At 36.1% G+C, this 21,833-nt stretch overlaps 2 pseudogenes; both read right to left on the reverse strand.

Moving 5' to 3' along the window:
• Positions 1-15,835: 15,835 nt before the first annotated feature.
• LOC115900725 lies at positions 15,836-17,599 on the reverse strand (annotated as a pseudogene).
• A 2,042-nt stretch (positions 17,600-19,641) lies between these two features.
• On the reverse strand, positions 19,642-20,139 carry LOC115892072 (annotated as a pseudogene).
• Positions 20,140-21,833: the final 1,694 nt, after the last annotated feature.

Consider the following 21,833-nt stretch of genomic DNA (forward strand, 5'->3'; position numbering starts at 1 on the left):
CTACTAAAAAATACAAAAAACGGCCGGGCGCGGTGGCTCAAGCCTGTAATCCCAGCACTTTGGGAGGCCGAGACGGGTGGATCACGAGGTCAGGAGATCGAGACCATCCTGGCTAACACGGTGAAACCCCGTCTCTACTAAAATATACAAAAAACTAGCCGGGCGAGGTGGCGGGCGCCTGTAGTCCCAGCTACTCGGGAGGCTGAGGCAGGAGAATGGCGCAAACCCGGGAGGCGGGGCTTGCAGTGAGCTGAGATCCGGCCACTGCACTCCAGCCCAGGCGACAGAGCGAGACTCCGTCTAAAAAAAAAAAAAAAAAAAAAGTGAGTTGGCGGGCGCCTGTAGTCCCAGCTACTCGGGAGGCTGAGGCAGGAGAATGGTGTAAACCCAGGAGGCGGAGCTTGCAGTGAGCTGAGATCCGGCCACTGCACTCCAGCCTGGGCGACAGAGCGAGACTCCGTCTCAAAAAAAAAAAAAAAAAAATGTGATTTCACATCTATAACATTTAAATACATGCAGAATAAAAGTTTGACAAAAGTCACATTTCCTCATGATAAATCTCTGAAAAAATTAGGTATAGGACAAATGCACCTCAAGTCAATCAATGCCGCTTATAACAAAAATTGCACAGTTAACAACATACTAAACACAGAAATATTTTAAGCTTTTCAGTCTTACTAAGCATGGTACTAAATGTCCAAGACAGAAAAATTAGAAAATAAAATCAAAGGCATCCAGATTGGAAAAAACATTAAATTATAGCTGTTTGCAGATGACATAATTTTAAGTAAAGAAAAGCCTAACATTTTACTAAGAACCAGTGGAACCAGTAAACAAATTTATTAAACTCGCAGTATATAAAATCAACATACAAAAGTCAATAGAATTTCAATACACTAACAATTAACTATCTCAAAATAAAATTAAAAACAATCTCATCTATAATAACTATACTTTGAATTAAATTTAAACAAAAAGTTGAAACACCTTACATTATAAATTGAGGAATGTTAAAATAAGAAACTAATACAAAATGAAAAAATATTATTTATGAATTGGTATTTTTAATGTAAAATATCTGCATTACACAAAATGATCTACAGATATAATGCAACTTCTATCAAAATACCAGCAACACACTAAATATACTTTTTAAAAACATATTTAACATTTATACAGTGCCAAGAAAGACCTGGAATAGTCAAAACTGTCAAGAAAAAATAGGCTTAAGGTATCACCCTAGCTGACTTTGAAATATACTACATAACCATAGTAACAAAAACAGTATGGTACTTGAATAAAAGTGGACACATAGATTCATGGAGCAAAAGGGAGAGAGAAGAAATATATCCATGTATTTACAGCTAACTGATTGTATAAATAGTTGATAATTTCTTAGGGACAGTATCTTCAATAAATGATGTCTAGAAAACTTTATAGCTACATTCAGAGCAATAAAACAAGATCTGCATCTCATACCACATATATAAAAATCAACCCTAAATAAATTATATACTTAAATGTAAGGCTTGAAACTCTAAAATTACTACCAAAAAAATAGACTGAAACCCCAATAACACTGATCTAGGCAGTGACTGTTTTTATTTAATCTTCAAATTTCAGAAAACAAACAAAAATTGAGTTAGATTACTTGAAATTTTTTAAATGCTGCACACAATCTGATACAATCATCAAAATGAGACAACTAAAAAATGGGAGATAATATTTGCAAATCACACATGTAACAAGGAGTTAATGTCAAAAATATATAAAAATCTCAAATGACTATATCACAAAAGCAAATAAAAATGAGCAAAAGTCTTAAGTAAATATTCTCAAGAAAAGACATACATGTGGCCAAGATATATATATATATATTAATGCTCAATATCGGCCAGGCCCAGTGGCTCACACCTGTAATCCCAGCACTTTGGGAGGCTGAGGTGGGTGGATCACGAGGTTAGCAGTTCAAGACTAGCCTGGCAACATGGTGAAACCCTGTCTCTACTAAAAATACAAAACTTAGCCAGGCATGGTGGCGGATGCCTGTAATCCCAACTACTCCAGAGGCTGAGACAGGAGAATCGCTTGAACCTGGGAGGCGGAGGTTGCAGTGAGCCTAGACCAAGGCACTGCACTCCAGCCTGGGTGACAGAGCGAGACTCCATCTCAAAACAAACAAACAAGCAAAACAAACAAACAAACAAACAAAAAAAAAAACCCTAGGAAATAACTCACACCTGTTAGAATTACTCTTATATATTAAAAAATAAATAAATAAAAATAAAAAGTGTTAGGGAAGGGTGGGAAGAAAAGGAAATTCTTCCACACTCTGGGTTGAATGTAAATGAGGACAATCATTATTAAATAAAAAATACAGATACTTCAAAAAGTTTAAAATCAAACTATTGTACAGCAATTGCAATACTGGATATATATCCCAAACAAATAAAATTAGAATAAAGAAACATTTGCACTTCTGTGTTGTTTGCAACACTCTTCACAATGGCCAAAATATAGAATCAGTTGTTCAGTATCTAATGAGTACATCAAGACAATGTGGTAGGCTGGGTGCAGTGGCTCTCGCCTGTAATCCCAGCACTTTGGGAGGCTGAGGTGGGCAGATCACGAGGTCAGGAGTTCAATACCAGCCTGACCAACTTGGTGAAACCCCGTTTCTAACAAAAATACAAAAATTAGCCAGGCATAGGGGCATGTGCCTGTAATCCCAGCTACTCAGGAGGCTGAGGCAGGAGGATCACTTGAACCTGAGAGGTGGAGGTTGCAGTGAGCCAAAATCGTGCCATTGCACTCCAGCCTGGGTGACAGAGTGAGACTCCATCTCAAAAAACAAAAACAACAACAACAACAACAATCAATGTGGTGTATATACACAAGAGAATACTATTCATCTTTTAAAAAGCCAATTTTATGGTTTTCAATTACATGATTTGAGCTAGAGGACATATTAATCGAAATAAGAGACAGAAAGATTATTATTTCATTTTACTTATACATGGCTTCTAAATAAGTTACTCTCATTGAAGTAGAGAGTAAAATTATGACCAACAGATAGCAAAGTATTTAGAAGGGGGGTTTGGAAAGGCGTCTGTCAAAGAATGCATAATTATAGTTGGACAGGAGAAATAAGTTCAAAAATTTTCTTCTACTGCATGGTGACTGTAGTTCATAATAATGTATTTGCATTTTTTAAAATTCTAAGACAATATTATGTGCTCTCACCACAAAAATGTTAACTAACTATATGATATAAAGCATTAATTACCTAGAATTAAGCAATTGACAATGTATATACATACTTCAAAATGTCATGTTTTACAGAATAAATTTATATTGATTCATTTTACAGATGTTACAAAAGACACTAAGAGGTCAGGTGTTGCTTATGGTCTCATGACTGGCCACTCTGAATACAGTAAACAAGTTTGCATACAAAACAATAAAAAAAGTTTTAATCCAAAATCTGCCATGATCTCCAAATGTTTTACAGAGAAAATGACCCAAAAGCTGACTACCATTAGGTGATTAAGAATAACAACTGTAAACTTCACCCACAAAAAACACTGATATAAGAGTGAGAAATTCCTCCAAATTTGTAATATCAATATGCAAAAAAAATTATTCCAAATTTCAAATCTACAGAGGTCATTTTATTACTTTGAAATGTTTAATATTCACACATAAAAACAGAAGATTCTGCGTGGAAATGTACATTGTTCTATAAGTATATCATAGAAAATTAAATTTACAATTCACTTATTAGCTCTTAAAAATTTAATTTCTAAGATATATATTTTAGCACATTTTATATTTGCCAAACTTTGTAAAAATTTAATGAGATTTTCTGTGTACAGAGAAAAATGATGCTAACTGATTTAATTCTCTTACCTGTGAACAGTGTATGCCTTTTACCTCATTTGAAAGCTATGTTCATAAGCAAACTCTCCAGTTAAAACCATGTTTTAAAGTGCATTAAAAATACCAGCTTTCTCACAAAACCAACAAAGTACCATGCTAAATGACACGGCATGAAAACGAGTATGAGAAAATTGTAGCCATAAAACAGAAAAAGAAAAAGGAGGTGTGTGATGCATACGTAGTTGAAAAACACAGAATTAGATAAAGAAAACTAAAGATAATTAGAATATAAAAGAAGTGAAATTCATCTTTAAATTCAGCAAGATTCAGTTTTGCAGCCTGAAAAAAAAAAAAAAAAAAAAGACTCTTCACGTGAAGAATTAGTTATTTGTTCAACATTGATATTTTCTATCTCTTACTTGAAGTTGCAAACTAACTTTCACAGGAATATTTATTTATGCCTTACTATGGAGCATCAGTTACATTGTCTTTTTTTTTTTTTTTTTTTTGCTATATTTATATATATAAACATTCTCAGGACTTATGAAACTTCCCTAGTACTTACCTGAACAAATTGGGTGAATCAATAGGAAATTATACTTTAGTCAATTATAAAAAGTGAAAGGAACAGTAACTAAAAAATAGTAGGCTTATATAGAGTTCTCCAGTTAAAAGAACTAAATGGAATGTTCTAACTCAATAAAATATAACTTAATAAACTAATTGTGGAATTACATCTAGAAATTATTTTGCTTTTTCCTTCTGAAAATAGGTACAAACTCATTCAAACATGCTTACTGACTTTATAATTTTCTTAAACCTAAGGTTTATCTTTAGAGTAATGTATGTGTATATTTAACTCTATGTAAATCCATACTAAAAGTCTGTATGTGTTTGCAGGCAGAGATGCCATATATTCAATGAAAAATATGTAACAATTTTTTAATGTTTATTCTGGACTCAGAAACGTATGAATTTTATTTATAATTGTACGTAACTTTTATTATGACCATAAACATGACCCTGTGGTGAATAACAATGTAATTGTATGTTTAAAAATATCTAAAAGTGTAGAATTGGTTTCTAATACAAAGGATAAATGCTGGAGATGATGAATAGTTAATTTATCCTGATGTGATTATAACCAATTTTATTCCTGTATCCAAATAGGCTATATATAGCATAAATACCTACACATACTATGTACCCACAAAAATTAAGAAAAATAAGTTAAAATAAGAAAAAACAAGTAAACATTTAACCTATGGAAACAATATTCTTTAACTGCTCTGCACTTTAAAGTCACTGGCAAAAGAGATTACTAGAAATGCTAGTCCATTGTGTTATCAAATAGTATATTTGGTAACACTTTTTTATGTTTTATCTACATCCTTGAGTAAGGTTGAATAGATTAAAGTTAGTGGCATAATATCACTTTAGTGAATGCGCAATAGTTTTAACATGTTTAAAACACTTTAAAAAATTCAGTTCACACTTAATCTAAAAATTTAATAATGTACTATATTCTATTATGTAAAAGTACTATTAGTAGAATGATATACTACTAATAAATTTTAATTAGCTAAAATTTAAAAAGTTTTTATCACTATAATGTAGAATATTACTCTCAATATCTAACCCATCCATTACTTAATACTAAATGTTAACTAAAAAGACTCTCTCCACTTAGAATTTCATCACATCTTACATTTTAATGCCTTTCCTCTTCCATGGAAAAGGTCATAAATAATGTCCACCTAATACAAAAAAACCTTTTATATTTTTGATGCAGCAATTAGTAACATGCTTTCACAGTTGAATACGGTAGGAAGGAAAAGAGAGCATGAAGTAATTTGAGAGTAGAATCGCTTCATTATTTGTGTTTAAAATATCTAATTTTAAGGACCAAAGTATACTTGTAATGTAATTACAACATTTAAAATATTCTCACTGCTTTTAAAGTGACATACAAATAATTTATTTACCAACTTTAGTTCTGGCTTATTTTCCATACTTAGCACTCTGATTTAGTGTAATGTCTATAGCTTCAGTGCCTTAGGTATTTCTACTGTGAATTCTCTGATATTTACATTGACTTCATTTTGGATTAAACATTGTTTCCTATTAACTACATCTGCAAAAATATATTTTAGTATGAAACCTCTAGTGTTTTCTAAGAAATAGTTATTAAAACAATTTTTCTCCAAATTTATTACATTTGCAAGATTTCTGTCCCAATATAAATGCCTTGATGTTGAGCAAAGTTGGAGAAACTGCTTCAGGGTTTTTTTCTAGTACAAAATATGTACAATAAAATCTGTGATACAAGGGTACTACAATCCTCTTTATATTTGTAATCTTTGTCTTCAAAATGAATACTCTTCTTCACTTTTTTTCTGAGATGGAGTCTTGCTCTGTCACTGAAGCTGGAGTGCAGTGGTGTGATCTTGGCTCACTGCAACCTTCACCTCCCAGGTTCAAGGAATTATCCTGCTTTAGCCTCTTTAGTAGCTGGGATTACAGGTGTGTACCACCATGCCTGGCTAATTTTTGTATTATTAGTAGAGATGGGGTTTCTATGGCCATGTTGGTCTCAAAGTACTGACCCCATGATCCACCTACCTCAGCCTCCCAAAGTGCTGGGATTACAGGCATGAGCCACTGCGCCCAGCCTCTTCTTTGCTTTAGAGGCTAACTTTTTTTTTTCAGCAATTGCATTTATAATGCTTTTATTATTTACCAACTCTCTAACATTGAGTAAGATGTGGACAGATATTAATGGTTATTTCACTGTATTTGTATAATTTTTCTCAAGTATAAATGCTTTCCTGTGCAATAAGATATGACTATTAATTAGAAGTTTCACAATATTGTTCACCCTTGTAGGTGTTTTCTCCAGTAAAAATTATCTTACCTAAAAATAAGTGATTCAATCTTTTAAAGGTTTTGTCACATTCTTCACATTTCTAGGATTTGTCACCAGTATAATTTTTTTACATTTAGAAAAGGTTTGAGGTGTTGTCAAAATCATTGTCACTCTCTGCTTTTATAGAGATTCTCCCTGGTATGAATTTTCTTGTGCTTAATAAGGCTTGCAGATCAGTTAAAACTTTGTCACATTCTTCATATTTGTAAGGTTGCTCCCCAGTATTAATTGTTATGTTTAGTAAGTGATGAAGATCAGCTAAAAGCTTTGCCACATGCTTCATATTTGCACAGTTTCTCTCCAGTATGAATTCTCTTATGTGTAGTAAGGTGTGAGGAATGGTTAAAAGCCTTGCCACATTCTTCACATTTGTAGGACTTCTCTCCAGAATGAATTCTCTTATGTGCAGTAAGTGTTGAGGATTTGATAAAAGCTTTGCCAGTCTTCACATTTGTATGCTGTTTCTCCAGTATGAATTCTCCTATGTCTAGGAAGGGTTGCAGAATCTGTAAAAGCTTTGCCACACTCTTCACATCTGTGTGGTTTTTCTCCAGTATGAATTCTCTTATGTCTAGTAAGGGTTGCAGAGTCTGTAAAAGTTTTGCCACATTCTTCACATTTGTATGGTTTCTATCCAGTGTGAATTTTCTTGTGTGTAGTAAGCATTGAGGATTTGTTAAAAGCTTTGCCACAGTCTTCACATTTATATATTTTTTCTCCAGTATGAATTATCTTATGTCTTGTAAGCGTTGTAGAGTATGTAAAAGCTTTGCCACAGTCTTCACATTTGTATGATTTTTTTCTCCAGTATGAATTCTCTTATGTCTAGTAAGGGTTGCAGAGTCTGTAAAAGCTTCGCAACAGTCTTCACATTTGTAGGGTTTCTCTCCAGTATGAATTTTCTTATGTTTAGCAAGTTTTGAGAATTGGTTAAAAGCTTTGTCACATTCTTTTATAGTTTGTAGGGTTTCTCTACCAGTGATGAATTCTTTATGTGTAGCTAAGGTATTGAAGATTAGATTAAAGCTTTGTCCACATTCTTTACATTTGTCAGGGTTTCTCTCCAGTATGAATTCTATATTAGCAAGTATTGAAGCTTGGTAAAGCTTTGCAATTTCACTTGTAGTTTCTCTTGGTATGAATTTTTTTCTTTTTTTTTTTTTTTTGAGATGGAGTCTCATTCTGTCACCCAGGCTGGAGTGCAGTGGCCAGATCTCAGCTCAATGCAAGCTCCGCCTCCTAGGGTTAGGCCATTCTCCTGCCTCAGCCTCCCAAGTAGCTGGGACTACAGCTATCTGCCACCTCGCCTGGCTAGTTTTTTGTATTTTTTAGTAGAGACGGGGTTTCACCATGTTAGCCCGGTTGGTCTTGATCTCCTGACCTTGTGATCTGCCCGTCTCGGCCTCCCAAAGTGCTGGGATTACAGGTTTGAGCCACCGCGCCCAGCTCGAGTATGAATTTTCTTATGTGCAGTAAGGTTTGAGGGATGATTAAAGGCTTTGCCACATTCTTCACATCTGTTGGGTTTCTCTCCAGTATGAATTCTCTTATGTCTAGTAAGGTTTGTAGACTGGTTAAAATCTTTGCCACATTCTTCACATTTGTAAGGTTTCTCTCCAGTATGAATTCTTTTATGCATAGTAAAGGTTGAGGATCTGTTATAGGCTTTTCCACATTCTTCACATTTGTAAAAATTCACTGTAGCGTGAATTCTTTTGAGGTAGGTGTAACAGCATGCAAAATGATTTGCCACATTCTTTACATTTGAAAGGTTTCTTATCAGTATTTCTTATGTGCATTTAAATGTGAAAATTTATCAAAGACTTTCACATATTTATCAAATTGAAATATTTTGCTCTGGGTAGTTGGCAAACATTGCTTAAGTTCATTATAACTTTCTTTGTGCACCTTACACTCATCCACACTTTTATAGCCTTCTTTTAAAGAAATTCCTTATCTCTACATTTTTCGTATCTTCTCAGTGTTCCTTTTTGGAAAGAATCTTTTATGTTCTTCTCTGGCAAAAAGTCTTGGGTGAAATGAGAACACATTAGTGAAAGAAATAAAAATAACACATTACTTTAATTGCTAGACTCAAATGAATATACTTTCCAAGTCTAATCTATACAATTACATAAACTACATAAGCAAGATGGCATAGCACAATACCACAGATGATAATTTCTTCCTAGACATATAAATTTAACAAAAAGATACTGACCAAAACGCTTTTGTGGAAAATTGATGAATAAGTGTGTTCAGTGCCCCAAGTGAGCACAATATAAACAGCCTCATAGAAGAAAAAGAAACGTCTGTTATATTTACCCAACACAGCTTTTTCTGCTCCCCAATATAACATAATGTCTTTAGAAGTAAATTGCCAACTTCAATTGTTTTGCAGAGAGGAATACCTGAGAGTAGATAATTCATCAAGCAAAATGGTTTTTTTGGCTCACAGTTTGGCAGACTGTAGAAAAAGTGTGTGCCAGCATCTGCTTCTGGTGAGAATCTCAGGAAGCTTACAATTAGGCGAAAGGCAAAAAATAACAGGGCATATCAGATGATAAGAGAAAGAGCAAGTGTGCGGTAAAGAAGCCAGGTTCTTTTAATGAGCCAATCTTTGAATTAACAGAGTATAAACACTTTGATTAACAAGATAGTGACAAGCCATTCATGAGGAATTTGCCCCCATGACACAAACACCTCCCACCAGGTTCCACATTAAACAATGAGGATTACACTGTAGCATAAGGTTTGGAGAACATGGAAATCCAAACAATATTGCAGACCAATTAGGTTTAATAGGTATATACAAACCATTTTAATCAAAAGCAAGAAAATACACAATATTCTTATATGTGCCTGGTATATTCTGTTAGTACACATACCAAGTCTTATTAAATCTGAGAACACCAGCTGGGTGCAGTGGCTCATGCCTATAATCTCAACATTTTGGAAGACCGAGATGGGAGAAACATGTGGAGCCAGAAATTTGAGACCAGCCTGGGCAACACAGTGAAACCCTGTCCTTTTAAATAATCAAAAAGTTAGTGAGGCAGAGTAATGCATATCTGTAGTGTTAGCTTCTTGAGAGATTGAGGTGAAAGGGTCACTTGAACCTGGGAGGTTATGGTTGCAGTGAGCCAAAATTATTCCACTGCACTACAGCCTGAGTGACAGAGTAAGATCCTGCCTCAAACAACGAGACATAAATTTAAGAAGACCAAAATCATACATGTTTTCTGACCAGAATTGAATAACACAAGAAATTAAGAGCAAAAGTAAAACTGGCAAACCCAAATATATTTGAAAATGAAACAAACTCTTTAACATATTCTTGGCTTAAGGGTAAAAAAATTTAATCCTAGGCCGGGCACAGTGGCTCACGCCTGTAATCCCAGCACTTTGGGAGGCCGAGCGGGTGGGTCACCTGAGGTCGGGAGTTCGAGACCAGCCTGACCAACATGGAGAAACCCCGTCTCTACTACAAATACAAAATTAGCTGGGCCTGGTGGCACATGCCTATAATCCCAGCTACTAGGGAGGCTGAGGCAGGAGAATTGCTTGAACCTGGGAGGCGGAGGTTGTGGTGAGCCGAGATCGTGCCATTGCACTCCAGCCTGGGCAACAAGAGTGAAACTCTGCCTCAAAAAAAAAAAAAAAAAAAAAATTAATCTTTCGAAGATGTCAATACAACCTAGAGTGGTGAACAGATTTATTATAATCTCTATAAAAATCTGAAGAGCACAATTTTTTACAAACATATTGTTTAAAATTTTTTAATTTAATGATAAACTATAGCCAAACACCCATTAAAAAACAAGGAGGCACTATATTTCCTGATTTCAAAACATATTAAAAGCTAAATAACACAAACAATGTGGTACTGACACACAGATAAACAGGCGAAAGAATATAATAGAGAGCCCAGAAATCAACCTTTCTGTATATAATCAAATGATTTTCCACAAAGTTGCCATGAGCACACAATAGAGAGAAGATAATCTCTTCAAAACATAATGTTGAAAACTAGATATCAACACTGATAAAATAAAATTAGATCATTTCCTTGAACCATATATGAAAAGTATTTTAAATAAAATACTTACATATTAAAAAACTAACAAATCTCTTAGAAAAAAACATAGGGAGAAGACATGACATAGGTCTTGGCACGATTTTCTTAGATACAACATTAAATGGATGAGCAACAAAGAAAAAAAGAAAACTTTAACTACACTATACTCCAAAACTTCTGCATGTCAATGAAAACATTCAGTAGAGTGACAATGCCTTTCAGAAAGTGGGTGAAAATATTTGCAAATCACATATGATAGGAGTTAATATTAAAAATATATAACTCTTTGAACAATGAAGTTGAATAACTTGATTTAGAAATAAATAATTGAACTAAATTTTTATCAAAAAAGTTACACAAATGGGAAAACCTTTTGAAAAAACATGCAGAATTACCATTTGTAAAGAAATGAATAAAAATTACATTGAAAAACAAAATCACCTTATACTTAATAGAATGGCAACTATCAAATTTTTAGAAATACCAAATCTGTAGATGATGCAATAAAAATGACAGTCATGTTGATTGTGGGTGGAAAACAAGGATGCAGCCATTATTTTAAAATGTATAAATGTTCCTCAAGTAATTAAAATAAAAGTATCATCAAATACAGCAATCTCATTTATGAATTTATATCTAAAATATGCAACACAGGACCTGAAAGACATATTTGAACATCTATGTTTATTGTATCAGTACTCACAAAAGCTAAAAGGCTGAAGCAACTTAGATAGTCCTTGACTTATAAACACATCAAAAACCATGTTATACACACACACACACACACACACACACGTACACACACAATAGAATATTACTCAGCCTTAAGTAAATCTTGTCATATTTTCAGATAAATTATGAAAATATTATGTTACCTGAAATAAGACAGTAACTAAATGATGAATACTATATGATTCCACTTATATGAGATATCTTAATTAGTCACACTCATAGAAACAAAACATGGAAGGGTGTTTGTCAAGGGCTGGGGGGAGGGTAAAATGGGCAGTTGTTAATTAATGGGTATTGAGTTTTAGTTTCATAAAATGAAAAATTTATAGAACTCTTTTATATAATATGAATATACTAAACAATCCTGAAATGTACAGCTTCTTTTTTTGAGACAGGGTCTCACTCTGTCACCCAAGCTTGAGTGCAGTGGTAAAATTACGGCACACTGTAGCCTCAAGCTCCCAGGCTCGAGTAATCCTCCACCACCAATCTCCAAAAGAGCTGAGAGTACAGGTGCACACCACCATGCCTGGCTATTTTTATAATTTTTTTTGTAGAGAGAGAATCTCCATATGTTTTCTAGGCTGCTCTCAAACTTTTGGGCTCAAGCGATTCTTCTGTCTTCCCCTCCTAAAATCCTGGGATGACAAATGTGAGCCACCACCATGCCTGGCCCTGAAATGTACACTTCAATAGATTTAAGATGGTAAATTTTATGTTTTAACAACAATGTTTTTCAAAGAAAAACCAAAAAAAAATACAGAATTATAATTGTTTTCAAAAATTACCTTCAAATCACAAAAGTGTCCCTCTCACACAAAGGAAATATATATTCATTGTTAAACACATGGTGAAAATAAGACTGTTTCCTTGACTATTCACTTAGACAAGAAAAAACAACCATTCAGCTAAGAGAGAATGTATAGAAGATAAACCATAACAAAAATTAGGGTTATATTTATAGATGCACACACATGTATATAATCTGATTGTGATAGACCTATGGCCAATTTATAATTAAGCCCATTGACTTAGAGTGTACAAATAGAATTGCAAATTGTCTACTATTATAGTACATAAGTAAAATCAAAACCCACAATAAACTGATGTTAATAAACCAACACTATAAAACACCAATATAGACTGGAAAACAATAATAAGAGAAATGTTTATTCATAAATTCTGGTTTGCGATGTTGATGTAATATTAAGAAAGGATTTGTCTAGATAACGACAATATTTGACTAACTGTGTACTCATGGAAGGCAGGTATTTTAAATCATTGACATACACTATAGGGCTGTAAAATTTCAGAGAAATTGCAGTATAGTCATAAATAAAAGATTCTCATGAGAAACTTTAAACATTTTTTAAAAACTAGAAATAAGTTTTATGTTTTAAATATATGCTATTCTTACACAAAATAAAACTGCTGTAATCCAACTTTAGAAGCAAAAAATAGCCTTACATTGCTAAATGTAAGCAGAATATGGTTAGAGCCTATGATATGTAAAACAAATATACGGGAAAAAATTATGTGATTATTTAGATACAGGCTGAAAAAGTGGGTACAAATCCTATAATTCTTTTTTGCCTACAGCTAACTTAAATTTATAAGTAACTGTTTTAGTAAATACGGAGTGTCTACTAATTATCTAATTTACTTCAGGCATAACATGTAAATTCTAGAATATTGTTCTAAATCTCTGAATCTAAAATTACAAATTTGTAATAGAAAATAAAGAATAAAAATATATAAAGAGAGTGAAATAAGTAAGATGGAAGAAGAAAAGGTACCCTATTTTCTTACTCCCTGCACAGCAAGACAATTTGTCAGCCATCTCTGACAAAAATACCTTCATGAGAGAGCCAGGCCTCATGGCTCCAACCTATAATGACAGCTACATGGTGCATTCAGGTTAGAAAATTGCCTCAGGTCAGGATTTCAAGACCAACCTGGATTATGTAGCAAGACTCCGTCTCAAAAATAAGTGCCTTTAAGAGAGCTTTGAGATCCAGAGAGGGGGTTGTGAAGATCTGATAAAGCCCAAGATTGAAAAGTCTTCTTTTCAGAAGGCAGGCCCTCATTTAGGTGGCAAACTACAGGATCCTTGTTCTTAAGTACAGACTAGGAAGTGGCCTATCTAGCTTGGCACAACAGAAAATTCTGAACTTACTGTGTAACCATCTCAAACTCGTTCCAGCCACAATCTGAGAGACGTCCTGCCCTTCCAGAGGCCTGGAGGAAGACATTCATCTATAGCCATGCAGGCAGGCCTGCAGACCTTGGCCTTTCCCAAGGTCCCTGAAGCAGTTCAATGACTCAGTTTCAGCTCCCTGAGCCACAGTTAATGGACAGTTCTGCCTACCTAAGAACCCACACAGTGACCTGGAAAAATTCTTTCTGGTACTCAGTGAAAGCTGTACTCATCCACATTTTGACATAAGGCCCACCATATGCAGACTTGACTGCAGAAACCTGCACTAGTGTCTGCCCTACAGAGCAAAGTACCAAGAGAAATTCAATCTATCCAACATATAAAATGTGAATTACAACTACCAAATCCTCTTGTGACAAGCCAACTAAAGGTGGACCCTAGTGCGCACCCAGCAGCCTGGTGACCAAGCTATAACCCCTCTCCACTACAAACCCAAAGGGCATCCCATCACCCTGGGGGCCCAACAGAAGATGATCTTTACCTACTGAAAGCAGTTTAAAAAACTTGAAGAGGTATTTCTTCCTTCAAATTTACATACACCAGTGCAAAACTATATTGTGCCTATTGTCAATGCTTCTCTTTTAATATAGCATTAAAAGTATGTGGCAGAAGAATTAGTCGAAAAATAAAAAAGAGTCACTAAAATGGCAAACAAGTAAAAAGTTGCTGGTTGTAGATCATATGATCTTATATATATAAAACCATAAACAGTACATTAAACCCTGTCTAAACTACTAAATACAATCAGCAAATTAGGAAAATATAAAATTAACATACAAGTTAGGGTTCCATACACTTAAGACAAGCTCTCTGATAAAATACAGGAAGAAAACAATCTTATTTACAACAGCATTAAAATGATAAATTTCGAGAACAAATTTAACAAAGGAGGTAAAAAATCTTTACAATGATATATCGGTAATAGAAATTAGAAAAGGCATAAATACATTTTAAAATATTTCATGTCTATGGCCGGGTGCGGTGGCTCACATCTGTAATCCCAGCACTTTGGGAGGCCGAGACAGGCAGATCACAAGGTCAGAAGATTGCGACCATCCTGGCTAACAGGTGAAACCCTGTCTCTACTAAAAATACAAAAAAATTAGCAAGGCATGGTAGCAGGTGCCTATAGTCCCAGCTACTCCGGAGGCTGAGGCAGAAGAATGGCGTGAACCCAGGAGGTGGAGCTTGCAGTGAGCCGAGATCGCACCACTGCACTCCAGCCTGGGCAACAGAGTGAGACTCCGTCTCAAAAAAAAAAAAAAAAAAATTCATGTCTATGCATTTAAAGAATAAATACTGTTAAAGTACCATGTTACCCAAAGTGATCTATAGATTCAATAAACTCTCTAACAAAATTTCAGTGGCAAATTTTTAAGTAATGGAAAATACAATTTTAGAATTTCCATGAAACTACAATAAACTTTGAATAGTCAAAGCAATCTTAAAAATATAGAACAAAGCAGAGGGGCATCATACTTTTTAACTTCAAACTATATTTGAAGACTATAGTAATATAAACAAGATAAAATGTGCAAAAAAATGAACAAAAAAAACAATAGAACAGAAACTACTACTCACATTTCACACATGATGCAAAAAGAAAACTTAAAAAATTGTTTAACACAGAGTTTCTTAAAATTATGCAGATTTGTGTGTTCCCAAAAAGCATGTAAAAGTAGTTAGACTGTACAGTTTTTTATATGCCATGAAGAGGATGGTGGCTCTCACTGAAAACTTGAAAGAAGATCACCAGAAAGAAAGTAGAATCCTTAGAAAATTTAAAAGCATAAAACAGAAGATGTCCAAATGTGAGAGAAAAACAAAACAAAACAAACAAACAAAAAAAACCCTCAGGCTTCCCAGAAACTATTTCCTATAAAACATAGCTTTCCAACTCACATTTTAACAATTGGCCTTCTCCTTAATTTTTAGATCTCTCATCTGTGTCATCCGTTGTATTCACCTTCACTCTCACCTACCAGGGGGCTCATCCACCATCTCATGTCTCTTCATATTCCAGGGCTCTTTTTCTTGCTCCAGACAGGTGATCAGGTCTGGCTTAGAGACAGTAATACCTGTTTCATTACAAATAAATAATGTAAATTTTGCTCATATTCTCCAATTACCAACCTAGTTATGTGTTCTGTAAAGAGGGTGTAATAAAATATTTTCATAAAGTAATCATAAAATACTGATTTCTAACAGAGAATTTTAAATATTTTAAATTTGTAGGTTATTAATTTCACTACCCAGTAATACTGAGTTAAAACTTGGTGTTGGCAATTAGATTTTAAGGTATGGGCAACAATATTTTATGTCACTAAATTAATGAAATTACTGCTAATCTAGAGTAAAGAACACAGATCAGCTCAGGAATGTGGAAAGTTCAGGTCAAGATGAAACACCCTGAAGAAGTTATTTTATACATGGACAAATCCCCAAGATTCTCTTAAAAACACGGATCTGAAACTCATTTATGCAAAGCATAAATTACCAAAACATACTCTACAAAAAAGAGAAATGAAACCATTAGGGTATGTTTGGAATTGTGTGTTGAAGTTATCCTCACCCAGGAAGACCAGATTCCTGTAGTTCTCTAACATCATCTTCCTATAGAAATTCCACTATGCAGTGTCCAAGAATTGCCACTCCATCAGAGAGAATTCTATGGCCACATCTGTAAATGTCAACAGTCCCTGAAAAACACAAACACACACACATAGACACATAGACACACACACACACACACACACACACCAGGTAGCCAGCAGAATTTATAACTTGACTAAAGGCAAAATGAGAGAGTAAAAAGAACTGGTTCTGACTTACAGGAGTGACTGAAATTATCCAATAAAATATTTATTTACACAGAAATATTTCCTAATGTATTCTCTAATCCTGAGAAAAGAGAATGGCATAAGATCCACACCACCAGTGTATCTATAATACTTTTCTGGATGATAAAGTATAAAATTAAGGGCATCAACACAAATGTGCACACTTTTCAGTGCTCTGTTTGCATCATACAGAATCAGTTATGTATACTTTTCAGGTGGAAAAGATATGTTGAGTTGGAAGTTACCTCTATAATTTGTCATTTTTAGTAGCGATTTTAAATAGTCTGTCTTTAACACCCTAATAGCAAGTATCTCCTAATATAGTTTTTAGAAGTTTTTGTGTAATAAATGCCATCTTGTTTAAATCAGCATTTTCTAAACAGTGTTCTGCATAGAGCTAATGGAGAACACAGATGGAATCTCAACATTAGATGTTCTTCATGTTTACTAAGGACTCCAGCTTTTCCCAATAGAAATCTTGAGTATCCACACCTTCCCATGTTCAGCACCACAAGGGGAACATTTTTAATACTGCAGACCATAAATTCCTGGTGAGAATTTTGCATGGCATACAAGAAGCCATGATGTAGAGAATGTAGAGAAAGCTGTGGTATATAGGAAAAAATATTTTTCAGAGACCTTGACTATCATAAAAAATTTAAAACATACCTAAAACAAACTTATTAGGGAGAAAAAACAAGTAGAGAGATTAAGGTTTGCAAGTACTGAATGCATGGCATTCCAGGAGGCAGAGGGGACATAGCTCTTTATACGAGACATGTTTAGCTGAAAAAAAAGTCATTTTTTTCCTTTCTCCTCCTTCTCTGGAAATTCACTTAAGATGAGATTCTCTGGACAAATTACATCTGGATCTGGAGAATATGCCTTAAAAGTGTCAGCACTACATGTTTACCTGCTACCACCATACCCGCAGGCAGAAGGACCAAGAGCTGCAAAAAATGTCCACCCATTTCTGTTTTTTATATTAAAAAAAAAGACTCAGGAATGATGAGCTGTTCCATGGAAAAAAAGTAAAAGCTTCTTCTTTCCTGTCCTCAGGTGACCTCCCTTTTAACAGACTCCATCAATTTCTGCTACAGTAATGAAAATATGAGCCACACTTTCCTGTCACTACCAAACCCAAACAGAACAGGCCCTGTGACCACCTTTTAGTTCAAAGGTGGAACTTAACTCTCATAAATGTATCTTGAACCTCTCATACTTGATTCTGGCCTCACCTAAGAGTCACATGAGGCAGTTCATTTAAGCAACATGAATGCTTCTACTCAGAATTATAAATAGAACCTGTAGTTAAAAAAAAAAAAAAAGAAGAAGAAGAAAAAAAGCATGAGTAAAGAAATTTCAGCAAATTAGCCATGTCATCCTAACTAGAAACATGGGCTGATAACCATTTAGCCAAGCATTGCCCCTTAAGCTTTAATAAGCTTAAAAATCAATTGGTAATTTTGGCCCCACTCTGTGCGATATAATCCTGCAGGTTTGGAAAGCGTCCCTGAGTATTTTACACAAGTTCCCATTTAATGCCAGTGTTGCTTCCCCTGGGCTCATCATTAGCAGTAGTTAGAGAAAGCAGGCACAGCAAAGAGTCCCTTACACTCAGCACCCTTGTCACAACACACATACTTCTAGGACAAATGAAGACAACCAATTTCCTTATTCTTTGCTGGTTCCTTAAATTTTACAGAACAAACAGAAGGCAGCAATGTTTGAATAAGTTTACATTTGGAAACCAACATGTGCACATGCAATGTTTATTAAGGAGGTACTATGGGCTCAAGAGTATGTTACAGAGCACTGTGTTGGGTAACGTACTGTGTGATTTAATCCTCATAACACCCTGGGAGCTGGTACTGTCTTTAATAATTCCCAGATTTTAGACAGGGGGCCTAGCATTTTTATGTCTCCTTCTGATTATCTGTCATTGATATTTTTTAAAAAGTATAGAATAAAACCTAAATAAAGACAGGTAAAAGGGATATAGAAATAGTTTATATAGTTTAGCAGAATTTGTATTGTGTTTATATTTACTTTTTGTGACTTGTGGAACAACTACTGGATCTGCAGAAATAGAGAACAAGTTGTACTTGGACTGTCTCTGCTAGCACTGTTTAAAAAAAAAAATAATAAGCCAGGCACGGTGGCTTACACCTGTAATCCCTGCACTTTGGGAGGTTGAGGCTGGTGGATCTCATTTTAGCAAGAGAAGAAAAGGGTAAGAGGAGATTCTCACATCTACATGTCTACTCAGTGCACACGTTCCTCTGATTGGGTATCTGCGCTCCACGGTCTGCGAATCAGTTTCAGGACTGAAGATACAAGAGTCATTGAAAGAGGTAAAACGGTTGATCGCTCCCCTGTCACGTTTGTAGAAATCTGGTCTAGTCTCTCTAGAAGTGACTATAGAAAACTACAGGTACCTAACAGGCAGAGACCCAATTTTGTCTGCATATTTAAGGGAAAGCAGGCACTTTGCAGCGAATTTGTGAGTTGACTGGAAGGCTGAGGGGGAAAAGTCCCCTCTACAGTAAATTCTGGTTGGCACCTTATATGTTTTTATCATGTCTGATAATTCTAGACAGTGTTTGGAAAATATAATTAAGAGAAAAATTTTCTCCATCCCCAGAGAAACACCACAATGACAAAACAGTAAGAATTGTGTTTTTTTAAGCTAAGTTCAAATGTAATTTTTGATAATACAAAAAAGTAGTCCTTGAAAAATCTGAACACATAACAGAAAAAAGCACAATAGCTTAAGTATTAAACATCTGTATGAAATAACTGTTGCAAAGGTTGACAAAAATGCACACTTAGAACATGCGGTTATTTAAAAACAAACAAACAAACCACCACACGATTCTGTAGAACCAATGTTATGTCACCACCAGGGGAGCACCAAGCCAGGCACCACTGGAAAGACAACCTACTTGGAAAGTCTCTAAAGTAAATGCTAATCTGGTCGAAAAATCGGTGTCTTTGGTAAAAATTCTATGAGGATAACATATTCCATCATCTTATTCATTTCACATTTCCTTTTGCTCAGTCTCCAATGCAGGCACAGCTTGTGGTATAACCTATTGTTTTCCCGGTCTAATAACTTCTCAATCGATCTTCGTGTCCTTTTACTGAGGCAAATAACTGGCCACATACTACAACCTAACGTGCAGCAGCAACAAAGGCAGCCACAAAGTAGCCAACGTACATTAACGGGAAGGTTCTTCTTAAGACAACTGTTAACTCTGTTGATGCTGGCTTTAAATTCTTCAGGAGCTACTTTTACAGTTAACGAAGAAGGGAATTCTGATTCAAATTTGTTGCTCAGTCCAAATACGGTGACGTGACTGGAGCCGCGGACGACCACCGGGTCCCGCGAGTACTTGAGCAGCTGCTCCTCCAGGGCCCACTCCTCGTCCTCCCCTTCCTCATAGATTTCGTCGAAATCCGCCATCCTGAGCCTCCCAGCGCCCCTGCCCAAAGGGGCCTGACTCCCGGGGTTGGCACTGGGGTACCCTCGGGCGAGGAAGCGGAGGCTGAGGGGAGTCGCCGCTGCCGACGGTTCCGAGTCCCGCGGAGTTCGCTGTCCGCTGTCTCCCCTCCGGCTACAGAGATGGGGTGGGGACCGTCGCTGCCACTATCATCAGCAATAACAACAACACAATGTCAACATCCGCCCAGAGGCCGACACCTCCACAAGCACAGAGGCCGCTGCCTCCGCAGCAGCAGTACCAACTCAGGCAACCACAGCAACAGCCTGAGCCACCCGCAGCGGGAGCAGCCGGCTACGGTATCGCGAGACTTCCCGGGCCTACGGGTGGGCGGGAGCCTGCGCGGGCGCGTGGGCGCGCGGACTCAAGAATTGTGTTTTATTACCCAATTAATTGAGAATGCGTCATGCATCACAGTCTATCTGTTTAACAGCTTGCAAAGAAAGAAAGATGGTCACCATAATTAGTCCACGAGTGGAAGAATATACGGCACCATGTCATACATAGTTCATCCTGAATTCACCTGGTAACTGGAGAGGCCATTCATGTATGCTAATTGGTTATATTCAGTGATAAAATACACTTTTCACATCTTCATGTTGTAAGGTAGTTTTGCAACTTGAAGCCAGGTGCTTGCCGAAAGCAGGCTCACTCTGCTACACAAATGGTTGATTAGGGTGCTGTCTTTTTGGCTATTTACATTTTAAAGCAATGGCTCTCTACTCCCTGAGCACTGGGTTATAGCAATCCTGCTTGCCTTCTCCTCCTGATGGCTAGTGCCCTTTCTTGAACCCTACCATCTGCTACTGAGGTACAGCCCACAGTACAGGGCTCACAGCTGGAAACTCACGTCTTACATGAACCCCAGTTGCCACAGCAGCACTTGAGTGTCACATCGGAGAATGAAGCCTGAGCAGCAGGAGGAGAGCCTGCAGACCTCCTGGTTAGAACTGCACCTTCACAATAATGGAAATGAAAACAGTGTTTCAGCCTCAGTTTCTGTTTATATTGGTGACATGAAAAAAATACTGCTGGATTTCCAGCATGAGTCACATAGCGATAGGTCTAAGAGTTCTCCCTGTGACAGCCCACCTCATTTGCAGACACCATGGGATACTAATAGGACCCCTGAAACAGCCACGCAAAGCACTGGAGAGAAAAACAGCTAGCTCTCAGTCTGAGAAAGATTATATTGAGAAAAGAAAGCTAAAGGCGTCTTAAGAACACTTCGATTAGATATACACTTGATCCAATCAGCCAGAAAATATTCTCCTTAAAGGAATTTCTCTCTAAAACCCCAAAGCACTGCCGGGGATGGTGGTTTATGCCTGTAATCCCAGCACTTTGGGAGGCTGAGGCAGGCAGATCACTTGTGGCCAGGAGTTCAAGACCAATCTGGCTAACATGATGAAAGCCCATCTCTACTACAAATCCAAAATCAGATGGACTTGGTGGCATGTGCCTGTGATCCCAGCCACTCGGATTCCTTTTCAGTTGAGATTCTCTGGACAAATTACACCTGTATCTTGAGAATATGCCTTTAAAGGTGTCAGCACCACCTGTTTACCTGCTACTGCCACACCCACAGGCAGAAGTACCAAGACCCACTGAAAAAGTCCACCCACTTCTGTCCTTCATAACATGAAAAAATCAGGAA

This window comes from Rhinopithecus roxellana, chromosome 12, assembly GCF_007565055.1.
Source record: "Rhinopithecus roxellana isolate Shanxi Qingling chromosome 12, ASM756505v1, whole genome shotgun sequence".
NCBI lineage: Eukaryota > Metazoa > Chordata > Mammalia > Primates > Cercopithecidae > Rhinopithecus > Rhinopithecus roxellana.